This window comes from Pinus tabuliformis, chromosome 5_1, assembly GCF_031772625.1.
Source record: "Pinus tabuliformis cultivar Carrire ecotype Pingquan chromosome 5_1, CPIR1, whole genome shotgun sequence".
NCBI classification, from domain to species: domain Eukaryota; kingdom Viridiplantae; phylum Streptophyta; class Pinopsida; order Pinales; family Pinaceae; genus Pinus; species Pinus tabuliformis.
The window spans coordinates 753,032,143-753,045,425 of record NC_142305.1 but is presented as its reverse complement, the minus strand read 5'-3'; positions in this window follow the sequence as shown (position 1 = coordinate 753,045,425).

Here is a 13,283-nt window from a genome sequence, read left to right as displayed (position 1 = left end):
AAGAAGAGAATAATTGAATAGATCCAAATCAGTGTTATGGGAAAATTATTGTGATTTGTAATTTGGTAGAGAAGGAAAAGCTCTGCAGCTGAGTGTGTTGAGGCCTGAGTCTGCAGTTGAGTGTGCATGCCAGGAACTATCTATTGTTCAAATATTTATTATATTAAGAAATACTTCCTGTGGACGTAGCTCTACACTGGGATGAACCAAAGTAAATTGGTGTTTTGATGTGTGTATTTTCTTATTATCCATTGTAGAGTAGCAGTTATTACAGTTGCATTTTACTTCAACACAGTGATGGTTTATATGGCATGTTTAAGTGATTAATCTAATCCAGAGAAGTGATTTATAAGTACTAAGAATAAGATAACATAATAATACCACATCTCTGAGTCCCTCAAGGCTACAGAAACCTAGTTTTGCATCCTCCCATAGTCACTTCGGGTGAGACTGCAATCTGTTTGCAGGTCATTTCCGAAAGGGCCAGTGATAAAGGGTTTTAATTGAATCTCGGAGTACCCACAGTAATGATCATACTTGTCAACGTTTCAAATCCTAACAGGGATCCATCATCAGGACAATTACTAAATGATGATAGAAGAAGAGCTTCGCGAGAGTATAAATAGTATTAAGATAATTTGATTTCAAGGAGATGAGAGTGGCTTTTTAATTTTCTTATGTTTTTTATTTTTATTATTTATTTCTTTTATCTTTTTTCTATAATAATTATTAACCAAGTTTAAAGTTTTATTATCATTTTTATAAATTGTATTTAAATATTTTTATTCTTGTTATTAAAAGATTAGTTTTTATTATTATGTATAATGTTATTATAATGTGCCAAATTTTGTAATGTTTAATTAGATTAATTAGATTAATTAGTTAAATAGATTTTATTAAAGATTTATTTATTTATTATTATATCTAAATTCTAATTAATAAGTTAATTAATTGATTCATAAATATTATAATAATCAAATTTATATTTAATGATGATAATTAATTTTTATATTATTATTAATAAAAGATAAATTTATTATATTTTAATTTTTTAATAATATAACTATTTTTTACTAGATTTATTTAATTAATTAATTAGTTACAAGATATTATAATTACTATTGTATACTTAATTATTTTATTTTTAGTATAGGATGACTAGGATGACAAATTCTTTAAAGAATGCCTTTCTCTCCTGCGATGCTTTATTCCACCGTTACTTAGTGTTTTTCTACAACTAAGTGATTTAATATATTTTTTCTCCCATCATATTATATCTTGTTGATAAACTCCTAGGGATTTTTAGGAGTTATCTAAGGGAAATTTATTTATTTATTTATTTTTAATTTTATTTTTTTTTATCTCATCCACCAACACTAGTTTCTGGATCTTGGCAAGAATCTCTTAACTCTAGTGGCTTTTTCCCAAGTAATCTCGAGATTTTATTTTCAATCATAAAATTCATTTATTACATCATTGTACTTTATTGTTCACCTCAATTCAAATCCATCGTGGCTTTCTAGCAATCACATCTAAAAATAGTTCATTCCAAATCCAGAAAGATATTTACATGAAAAGAGAGGGTTATTACATGTTAGTTGGTATACATTCATGGTTATTTATTAGATGTATATGCATAAATGAAATGGCATGTTGCACAAGTTATAAACTATAGGAATGCTAATGATTAAAGTATTGTTCCCTTAACTGTTGTTTTGGAAAAAAAACTTTATGGAAACTTTGTTTTAACATCTAGAGGATGTATCATTATTGGTTTATGAAGAGAAATGGAACAAATACCTTCTATTATGTTAAAATATTGATAGCATAGGTGCATGCGAAAGTGAAATGCAACTTGAAGGCATTTTACAAATATTTTTGTATAACCGTATTTTGTGGAAGGTATGAATTTTATTAAAAGTAATTGTAGCTAATGTTGTTGATGTAATTGTTGGGCATAGGATCCCCCGCATCATGTTTTTGGGGCTCAAAGCCCAAGTTTTGGTCAACTCTATTGTAAGACTCTGCGAATTGCAAGTGCGAAGCGCGAAGTATAGGATGAGTCATAGGGTTGTCCACCCTCAAATATTGTAATTTAATGTAAAGTTGTGTCGGCCTACCCATGGTCCGCGGACCATGGGATTGTATAAATAGAGCGAGACTCTAAGTTGTAAAGGAAGTCGAGGAAATAAAGAATAGTGAAGGCATAGTTCGAGGTTAGAGTTGAATTTGAAGTGTACTAGGTCGTAGTAGTAGGAAGAGGCTCTGCAACTGAGTGCGCAGAGGCCTAGTAGAGTTTGCAGCTAAGTGCGCGGACCCTTGCAGCTGAGTGCGTAGGGCGGAGTCGGGTCTGTACTTGGGATTGAAAGTTAATAAAGAGAAGATTACTCTGTGAAACTATATTTTGATGTTATGCATTACTTTTTACTCTATTTAGTTACTGCGCGCAATTGATAAATACTTGTATGAATGCTTATATATGAAAATAATCTAAGTAATCAGCTAACATAGCCTAATTAATGAAGACTTGGGTAAATAACACGGGTCACGTGGAGGCTAGAACTGCGCGAAGATAGTGTCACAGGACGTGGAGTGGATCGCGTACCAATCACCTCCTATCAGACATCCCCAGGGTGCGGAAACCTGGTTCTAGCACCCTCCCATACTACTTCGGGTGAGACCTCAGTCCATGCTCCGTAGACTATTGCCGAAAGGGCCAGTAGTACCGGGATTTGCTTGGCTAAATCACTTTTGAACCTGGGTTAGGCCCCATTAAGCCAACAAATGGTTCCGTTGCCGGGACCGGGATCTGCATAAGGGATGTTTGATGTCGTGCCACTGGAACCCAACAAAGAAGGAAATTGAAGAGTGGTTTGACAAGAAGATTCACGAGTTCGCGACATAGAAAAATAGAACTCCGCAAGTATCTAAAGAAAAGTGGTTGGAGCACTATGTGTATACAGAAATCCACGAGATTTTCTTTGCATCCTTTCCTTTTGAAGTATATGAGTGGATCACGAAGTTAGCCGACAGCCAGGGAAGGTGTAGGCTTGACAAACCAATAGTGTGGACTCCAAAATTAGTGCGCAGACTAGAAGTGTCAGAAGATAAGATCGCGCGAGCTGTGGATGATTGGCTCGACCAGATAATAGGGGGATTTATCACTGAGTTTGCGGTAGATACGACTGTGAGCTACAGCGAGGCAGAACGACACTTTCTCAAAGGACCATGAGGTAAGTATATTAAATCTTTGAATAGTTGGATTAAGATGCTATTGTGTGAAAAAGGGGTCATGAAAATACATTAATGTTTGGGACTATGCGGAGCAGAAAGATCTACTAGAGTAGTGAGGAATTAGAAAACAGTCCCTTAATTTCACCCTCGCGAGAGAGCGAGGAAGATTTCACTAAGGTCTCTCCGAGAAGCGCGGTCAGTTTGATAAGGTAGCGCATTCCGTGGTTACCACCTCCCTCACCTCCATCTCCACCCACTCCACCTCCACCACCTCCACAATTCAGTATGGCGAATGCGATCAAACTACCAGTATTCAGAGGAGTAGGGAATGAAGATACGGACCAATTCTGGTTCGTGGTAAGAGCAGTATGGGAAGCACAAGGTGTCACAGACGACAATATTAAGAAGGCTACATTGGTGAGCACGCTGCAGGATCGCGCATTAACATGGTATATCAAGCACTCTAACAACCACCCAAACGCAGGGATAGCAGAGATCCAAAATGCACTGAACACGGAATTTAATAGGCCAATGTCAGAAACCAAATCAATCATCAGGTTTAAAGAAATCACGATGCTCCCAGGTAAGACTCCCTGGGATCTGGATCAACGGCTGAAGAGTACAATCCGCTAAGCCAATATGACGTTGATAGATGGACATCATCGTGCATGGTTTGTAGCATCTTTGACACCGGACTTGAGAACGACGTTGTCACAATAGAAACTTTCCACCCAGGCCGAAGCGTTGGAAATGGCAATGAGATTACATGAGACCCCGATACAAGACCCTGGGTTGGGAGTTCAACAAATCCACGTGCAACTACAAAATCTGTGTTTGGAAATGCAAAGTTTGAAGCAGGATAGGGCACCGTGGCCAGAGGCGTGCAAGGAAGTATGGTGCATAAAATGCAAAGGCCAGGGCCATGACAAGGATCACTGTCCAGTGTTCGTGAACTACTTGGCAGGAGGAGGGCCAATGTCGTTGAGACCGGAGGCATAGGCAGGGCTGAGTGCGGCACCCGCTTTATGGTGCGCGATCTATCAGATAGGAGGGAAACACACGACAGATAATTGTCATTTGCTGCAGAGGTATACATAGATAGCCCAACAACTATTTTGTAATTTCTGTAGGTCTATAGGCCACGATGAGCGCACTTTCCGCAGTTACGAGCTAATGATGGATCAGACCCCTGCCTATAGGATGCAGACTGAAACAAGAGCCCTAAACCCAGATGCGGGGATGGCGCATGCTAGATTTCAGGGGCGAGGTGGAGGACGAGGTGGAATGGGACTAGGAAGGGGCTGCGGACAATTAATCTGTTACAATTACGGAGGACCAGGGCACTATGCCCGTGATTGTACCAACCCGACGAGGATATCCTGTTCGTATTATGGTCAGTTTGATCATGAAACAATAGATTGTCCTACGTTGATCACAAGGATGCACAAAAAAGGGGTATTCCAGCCTCCCCTAACTCAGAATATACAAATGACGAGGTCTGAGCTGCACGAAGAGGACCCGAATGTAAACATGATGCTCAGAAGCAGTACGACCACGGGAGAGGATATGGGTAAGCAGCCAGAGGAAAGTACGTGGGTTCGAAAGGCTCCTACAAAGGAACCTAAGTTTGACTTAGAACGTGCAAAGGAGACATTCATGGAAGCTAAGAAGAGCTTCACGGAGGCCTCCACTTTAGGTAGTAAGGACCAGCCAGAGCCAGGAATGGATCCTTCAATGCTCACTACCTTTCTGGAGACATGCATGAAACTGTTGCACGACAGCAAGGCAATTAAAGGACTACAGGAGCTGATCACCAGGTGCGCGGGGTCAGGAGAACCGCGCGTAGTCCAGAAATTGGGGAAGCATGCATTGCGCACTGGAAGGGAAATGAGGTTGACTACACAGATTGGTGAGTATGAAATGGATCAGGTAATCCTAGATCTGGGTTCAGACACGAATGTATTATCAAAGAAAACATGGGAACGCATGGGCAGGCCCACGTTACAATGGTCCCCTATTCAATTACGAATGGCAAACCAACAGAAGATTTTTCCCATGGGGAGGTTGCAAGGGGTAACAATTGATATTGAAGGCGCGAGCGCGCAGGCATATTTTGAAGTAATAGAGATTGTCGATGACAACAATCCCTATCCCGCGCTGTTAGGAATATATTGGGCCAGCGATAACATGAAGAAGCCTAAAATGATCTTCGAGAAAAAGTAATTACACGTAGTAGTCCCACTGGACCCAGCCGAGGGAGCGCACTACACTGAACCAGTGTGCAACGATGATAGTGACGATGATCTTGATTGTATTTACAAGATAATTGTGTGAGACCAAGATTGGGTGAATCCGACTGCAGATGGGAGGATCTCGTGGGAGCGTGAAAGCTCCGGTACTTCAGATTCAGAAAAAGAAGTAGAGCGATGGCAGAATCATTTTCATGAAGTGACAACGTTGAATTGCAACATGATGGTTAGATCACTATGTTGTGTGACAACAGAGGCAAGAGAATTTCCGACATATGATGGATTGACAACGGTGGATGAATTTTTGAGGAAATTTAAAAGTGCACTACCGGAACAGTCGCAGTTTGATGCATTGAAGTGGGCACTGAGCGCAACACTCGCACGATGGTGGGGTACACATCAAGGAAATTTTGAGGACTGACGCGGATGTAGAAGGATGATGCACCTACGGTTTGGAAGCCCCTATTTTTGAACAAAAGTGGGTCAACAAGGACGGAGAAACTTGCACGCCCACCTATCTTGATGGGTACAAACATTTGCTATGTAGCCCACACAAGCACACCCCAAACTCAGGATCGAAAATCAGAATAGGATGCAGCAGCGGGAAAGGCGACGCGCACCACAAACGGTCCATGTGGAAGCATTTAATAAGGTATGCGGAGTCCTGAACAGAGTTCACCGGGTGAGACGAACTAATTAGGACCTGCGCGTGCCAGCGGTTCGATGGGCCTATAGGGCCATGTGCAAAAACCTGAGCGCGGAGATGATTCCAAAGCTGAGGAGTAGAGTCGAGACCATAATTTTGAAGGAAAGGAATCCTCACACAATAGCTTCCACAGTTGGGACAGTACGCGAAGACTAGGATGAAGGAATTATGTAGCTACGCGAGGGTGAACATATGCAGATTCAGGAAGCCATTCGATGAGGGAACCTTAAACTTCACGAACTTGAAGAAGATCGGGTACGATTGAGGAAGAAAAGCATGTTAATGGATGCGGAAATCAAAAAACTGGAAAACAAAATCACGGAGCATGTCTCGTTGATAAAATAAGAATGACAAGACAAGATACAGACAGCCATACTACTGCATTAGAAGATTGTCGCCGAGAATTTGTGACTCTGCTACCATGGCTGCGACCACACCTTACCAAACAAAGTAACCAGGGGAGCGCACCGCATAAGGAAGAACGCGCGGTGCTGACTGTTGTGAGGGTAATTGAGGAGTGCCCACAGACTAGGCTGGAAGGTGAATTGAAGTCTCGCACAGGTGGTGCGACCACCTGACTAGCCATAGGGAGCACAGTCTCAGCGCTCCAAGCAGTTGAAAGAGAGCGTGGGACTATAAAAGAGTCTGTGGGGGAGCTGTGTGATAAGGAGGTTACGCACAGGATCGGCATGTCACAAGGGTCGTGCCCACATAGAGGGGGCTGCGCTACCGCGCAGGTAGGCTGGGAAGTGACCATTGGTGTCACTGTTCATGACAAGATGTCCAATTTAAGACAAAGAGGAGTGGGCAGTGAGCAATTAAGACACGAAGTCAGAACTAGATTTGGGACGATCTGCCACCAAGAATGCATTAATGACTCAGAAATGGGGGAACGGTCAAATTTAAATTCGAAAGACGCTATAAAACTACCAAGGTTGGCCATGAGACAACACTTGTTTTTGTTTGAGATTTGAGCTGTTACAAAGGGCACAGAGTGTTGAGCGCCAAGCGGTGTTTGAGCCTCCAAAGTCGCGAACAACTATAAACAACTCGAACAAGATGACAACTACCAGGAGAGGTGTGGGATTTGTAGAGAGTACCATCAGGGAAGCCGCGCAGAGCCCTATGGTGCAGGTGGGGGATGCACTGGAAATTTCGAAATCGCCCCAAACGCCGAGGCCCAAGACGGATACAGAGGCAGCGGGACCAGTCCGCATGTCCCCACAAAATCCGCAGTTTGGTAAACTTTCTATGGAAGACAAGGGCAAGACTGTTAACCTTGAGATAGATGATGATGAGGAGGACCTCCAGGCTTTCGTAGAGGAGACAGAGACGAATGAAGAAATGGAAGAAGACATCCAGCCGGTGCGCGCTACAGCAAAACTGCCCAAGTATGTCCCTCCGTGGAAAGGGAAAGCAAAAGTATCCAAGGATTTGGATGCCGCTAAGAGTGCACTCCAAACCCAACTCCTCCCAGATGGAATTTTGTTTGAAGGATCAGTTCTGGGCCGCATGCCCATGATGAAATTTGAAGATTGGGACCTCACGGACAGCGAAAATTTCCCACATTTGGAGACTAGCAACCTCATGAAATAGAGCAAGGAAGGGTCAGTTACAGCGCTAGAGCCACAGAAATGGCTGTGCGGTGTGGAGAAGGCTAGGCTACTCCACCTACTATGGATTCCACACTTTCACTGGGCACCAATCACGATCTTTGTCATCAGGCAACTGCTTTTCCTGGTGCACGATGGGTACTTGTGGCTGGAGGAGCCTATTAGCCTTGCTGGCAAAGAACCCACAAATGGATCCATATAGGCTCTTAGAGTCTCCAAATTTGCTTAAAATCATGCCAATGATCAATTTATGCTCTTGAAATCTTCAATTTTTGCTTAAAGATCATCCAATGATCAAAATCCGTGCAAGAGGAGAGCCCTTGGAAGGGCAGAAATACACTATCGGGAGGCAAAAATGCTTAAAAAACCATGAAAAACCCACAAACGTAGGCTTAAATAGTGAATGAATAGCCGTCGTTAGATTTGGCCGATCAACGGCCCAGATCTAGGCGGCTAATCGCAATCGGCCGAGCAGAGGGGACAGTCTAAAGGCGGGCGCATGACACCATCGATCAGCGATCACCGATGATCGGATCGACGGGTCGCATCGGCGGGAGCATATGTTATATATATAGAGGCCCGAGGATTGAGCAACTCGCGATTGCGATTTATCGCATCGCCAATATCGCATCAGCGCTATACCAAGGGTCGGGGCCTATGCACATACGTATTTGCGATGCGATAACCAGACCCGACAGTTATGTAATACAATATTTGATAATATTCGAAGTCCGTGCCCAGGCCATTTTTAATGTATTTTCCCGTGTATTTCGTTATGTAACGAAATACAAAGGGAAATAGGGACAACGTTGATGTGATATAACCCGGACCTGAAAGGGTTTTGGGAAGCAAAGTGGATATATTTTCAAGTCCGCGGAAGGCCCATTTTTAATGTATTTCATATATTTTCGTTGTATAATGAAAATACGAAGGGATCATTGGCCAGTGCGATTGCGATGAGCCCCGGACCCGAAAGGGTCTGGGAAGTGGAATATATGATATTTGAAGTCTGCTAGGGCCATTTTTTCATAAATTTTCAACGATTCGACATATTTCCAATATAAAGGAAAAATCATAGAATAGGCAATATTTCAGGCTGGCCGTGGGCGGTAAGTGGTTTAGGCTGAGCTCTGCCCGATGCCATACAGCTGCTGCCACGTGTCCAAGACAAGGAGAGAGGAAACTACCCTCATCAAGCGATTAACTCCAGTACAAAAGAGGTGCCCAAAATGGATCATCACCATTGGATCTGGGACTCCCATATCAACGGTGGATATGTGTTGTCACTGCAAAGGCGGACCCAAGAGGAGAATAAGCCATTTCTAAGGATTTCTTAAGTCCGAAAAGGATAGAGGTGGGCAGGATTTTTACAGTGTTGCTGCGTTTTCTATTTAAAACAGAAAATAGTCATGTATTAATAGAAAGGGGCCATTTAAAGGGATTATAAAGGCCCGAAGACCCATTCCACCATATAACAGAGCTCGGGAGACATATTTCCGAGAAACAGGAGCCTAGAAAAGGAAAGAGAAGGGCCACAACATGCTGCAACCCAAATCAAACAAGATCAGGGAGCATCAACAACACAACACAGCCACACCAAGAAATGTTATGGAGCATCTCTGGCACAGGATAACTCCCAGACAGTGCAACAAGCCACCAAAAATATCTGAAAGCGGTTACTCTGCTATCAGAAGCAGAAAACTCTGATCCCATGCTTGCCTAGAGGGCATCAAATAAGTTAACAATGCGTATTAGGCAGATTAATACTTCGAGCCTTCTAGAGAGCTCAGAAGCATTGTAAATAGGCTATAAATAGCTGAAAGTAAGATATAATAGGTGTTGAAACTTCTGGAGACTATAGAGACTTTGCTACTCATGTGTCTCATCTTCATTCATTAGTAATACAAGCTTCTTTTGCTGTTATATGTTCAATATTCTATTTTCTCTTCTGTTCTAAGCTTGCACTTGAACAGTTTGTTCATGTTTTCTTTTGTGTCTAAGGCCAGATATCTGTCATCTTATCTCTGCTTTGATAAATCAGATTTGCATGCTTCTTTGCTACCTGTAGCTAGCCATTCATATGTGGTCATATATGCATCTGCCAGTATAGTCAATATTTTCTTTTGCTACCTGTGGCTAGCCATTCATTTATGTTTATGTATGCATCTGTCGGTATGGTCAATACTCTCCACCCATTCATTGAAACTATAAATTGTTGAGCATTAGTGGTCTAAAGCCTTGTAAGCTGAGGGTGTTCATGCATGTCTTGAGTAAAAACATAGTTGAAATGGTTATCTAGCTTGATCCAAACCATCATTTATTCCAATAGCTCAGAGGACAATATTGAAGATTATATGTTACCAGGCATCTCCGATATACAACCTAGGAGAGTTTCCTGGAGTGCTAACATAATTGGTGCCACTGCTGGGGATAGGAAACTGAAGCTCAGCTTCCCTGGGAAACGACATAGATCCAACTTTGATGATAGACAAAGTCTGGGCACTTTTCTGGTTGTAATCATCTATCTGGCGACTCTACTGGAGGCCGAACCTCTTGGCAACTCCACTTCATAGTTCTAGCTTAGTTTGTGAGGCATACTAGGAGAAATCCTCAAAAGCTACAAGCTGACCGAGTACCTAACCCTGAAAAAATCATCAAAGAGAGAAAGGTATTGCTGAAAGGAGCATCAGGTTTAGGTAAACCTAAACAATCTCCTATATCTCTTCGAGAAAGGCTTTTAATAGAACAAATACATGTTGAGAGTATAGCATCTAATACGAGCAGTGAAGAAAAAATCTCAGAGATTCATAAAGCTCCTTATTCTTTAGGTTCTCCTTTTGTAGTAAGCCCAAAGGAAACCTCACCTTCTATCCATCATACTCCTTTAGTCTTATCAGTCACTCCTCAGCCCTCTATCATTCAAACTATCAGTACTCTTTTAGCCACCATAGATATGGCAGGCCCACAAGCACCTACCAAAATGGAAAGAATCACAGTTGCTAGGTATGGACCTCTAATATTGCCCACTCCTTTGAACGCCATGCCTAATGGAGAATATCAAAATTATATGCCTAAGTTCACTGGGACTGAAGGTGTTTTAGCTGAAGAACATCTTGATTCATTCTATAGCTATGCTGATAACTTGGACATTAGTGAAGATGATGTCTGGATGAGAGTCCTTGTCCAAAGCCTAGATGGAGAGGCTAGAAAATGGTTCAGGGAACTGACCCCAACATCTATAGCAGATATTGATGCCTTAGATGATGCATTCCTAAAGCATTAGGGGGCTAAGAAGGATCTCCTTTACTACCACACCGAGTTTGGGAACTTACAGAGGGAAAATGGTGAGCTGTTGTCTGATTTTAATAAAAGATTTTACCTCATGTACAACAAGATACCAGTTGAAGTAAAACCCACCACTACCTCTGCTAGACTCATCTATGCCAATGCCTTTGATTCTGACTTCTGTTTACTGTTGAGGGAGAGGTGATGTGCTTCTTTGCTTGATATGCGAGATGCAGCCCTGGAAGTAGAATCAAACATCATGGCTGCAGAAAAGATCAAAGGTAATGTTGATAGAAGGAGACAGAGGGGCAAACCTTCATCATCTTCATATCCCAAGATCGGTAAAATGGCCAAGATGATAGAGTCATTAGCCTCTGAAGTTTCCAAATTAAAGGTTGAGCAGCACTTTGGGAAAGGAAGGGTTCCTAATACCTTTTCTCCTCCAAATCCAAATCCATATAGAAGGGCAAATGACCAGTTGCAGATCTTGCAAAGAAACAAAGATGCCAATGAAGACCAAAGGGTGAAGACCCCTCTTCAAAATGTAGTCATGGAGGAAGAGTAGTTTGAAGAGGATGATGAGATCCATTGCATGGAAGAGAAAGGTAGCGCCACCTTTTTAACCAAAGCTGCCTATGAGAAGTCACTATTCAATGGCCAAATCAGTCAAGAATGGGATGGTGAAGCTACTCTACAAACTATAGATCAACACCAATATAATCTGAGGTCTATGATGAATAATGTCAAAGAAACTCCTGTTCATAAAGCTATTGTCCCTACATAACAACAAGCTAATAAGCAGAAGCAACCAGCAGTTGATCCTATCATCCTCAAAGCTCCAGCCATAGAGGTAAGAGGCCTTGACAAGTCCCCTTCTTCTTTCAATTTTCAATTAGAAATCCAGAAGCCAAGAATACCTATGCCTCTGATTGAACCAGTGAAGAATGAGTCCTTCAAGAAATATATCCTTGAGGCTCTTGAGCCTAAAACCATCCAAGCCTCCATTGACTATGTAAATCTGCAAAATGACCAACCAACTATTATTCTCAGCCCAATGATTGTAAATTGTGAAGACAGCTCCCCATCATTCTATGTTTCTCTATCTATTCATGATGAAATCCTTCACAATTTCCCTCTAGACACTGGAGCCAGCCATAATTCAATGCCCAAGGTTGTCATGGATAAGCTCGGTCTTGACATTACCAAGCCTTATCAGTTGGCCTCTACGCAGCTTAAAAAACCAGTTTGCCAGATCACAGAGGAAGAAGACCCACAGATTTGGGACATGTTCTTTGATGGGGCTTGCTCTGAGGAAGCTGCAGGAACAGGTGAAGTCCTTGTGTCCCCCACACAAGAATGCATTGATTCATATTTCATATTAACTTTTCAGGTCACAAATGACACAACAAAGTATGAAATAGACCTTATTATTCAGCAGGTGTACAAAACCTCCCAATCAAAACATCCAAGGCTGAAAGAATATAGATAGGAGGTGAAATATAGACCATCTCTGCCTGATAATATCAAATGTTGGAAAGTTTTTGAAGTAGAGGATCAAATCAATAGGCTTTTGCAAGTCTTTGATGAATTGGCTAATATACACATTGACCAAGAGAAAGAAACCTTTCATAGAAAGCTAAAAAGGGTCAATTTTCATTTTGGTGGCTGTTTTCTCAAAAGGAATGCATCAAAGGAAGGAGGAGATGTTTTTGATGGCCCATTCAATGGGCTATCCTTCGAACTTTATTTCAGTTAAGGCTTTCAAGCCTTGGTATTGTAAATATGTTGTTTTCGAGTTTTTATTTCATGCTAAATAGACTCCATGCCCAATGCAACACTAGGAGGAAGATTTGATCTTGTTTTTACAGGAAAGGCATTGACCTGTAGTTCTTGAAACCTCACAAGGAGGATTTCATCCCCAAAAGGAGCCAGTGTTAGCCTTGCTGGCAAAAAGCCCACAAATGGATCCATATAGGCTCTTAGAGTCTCCAAAGTTGCTTAAAATCATGCCAATGATCAATTTATGCTCTTGAAATCTTCAATTTTGCCTTAAAGATCATCCAATGATCAAAATCCACGCAAGAGGAGAGCCCATGGAAGGGCGGAAATACACCACCGGGAGGCAAAAATGCTTAAAAAACCATGAAAAACCCAAAAACGTAGGCCTAAATAGTGAATGAACAGCCGCCGTTAGAT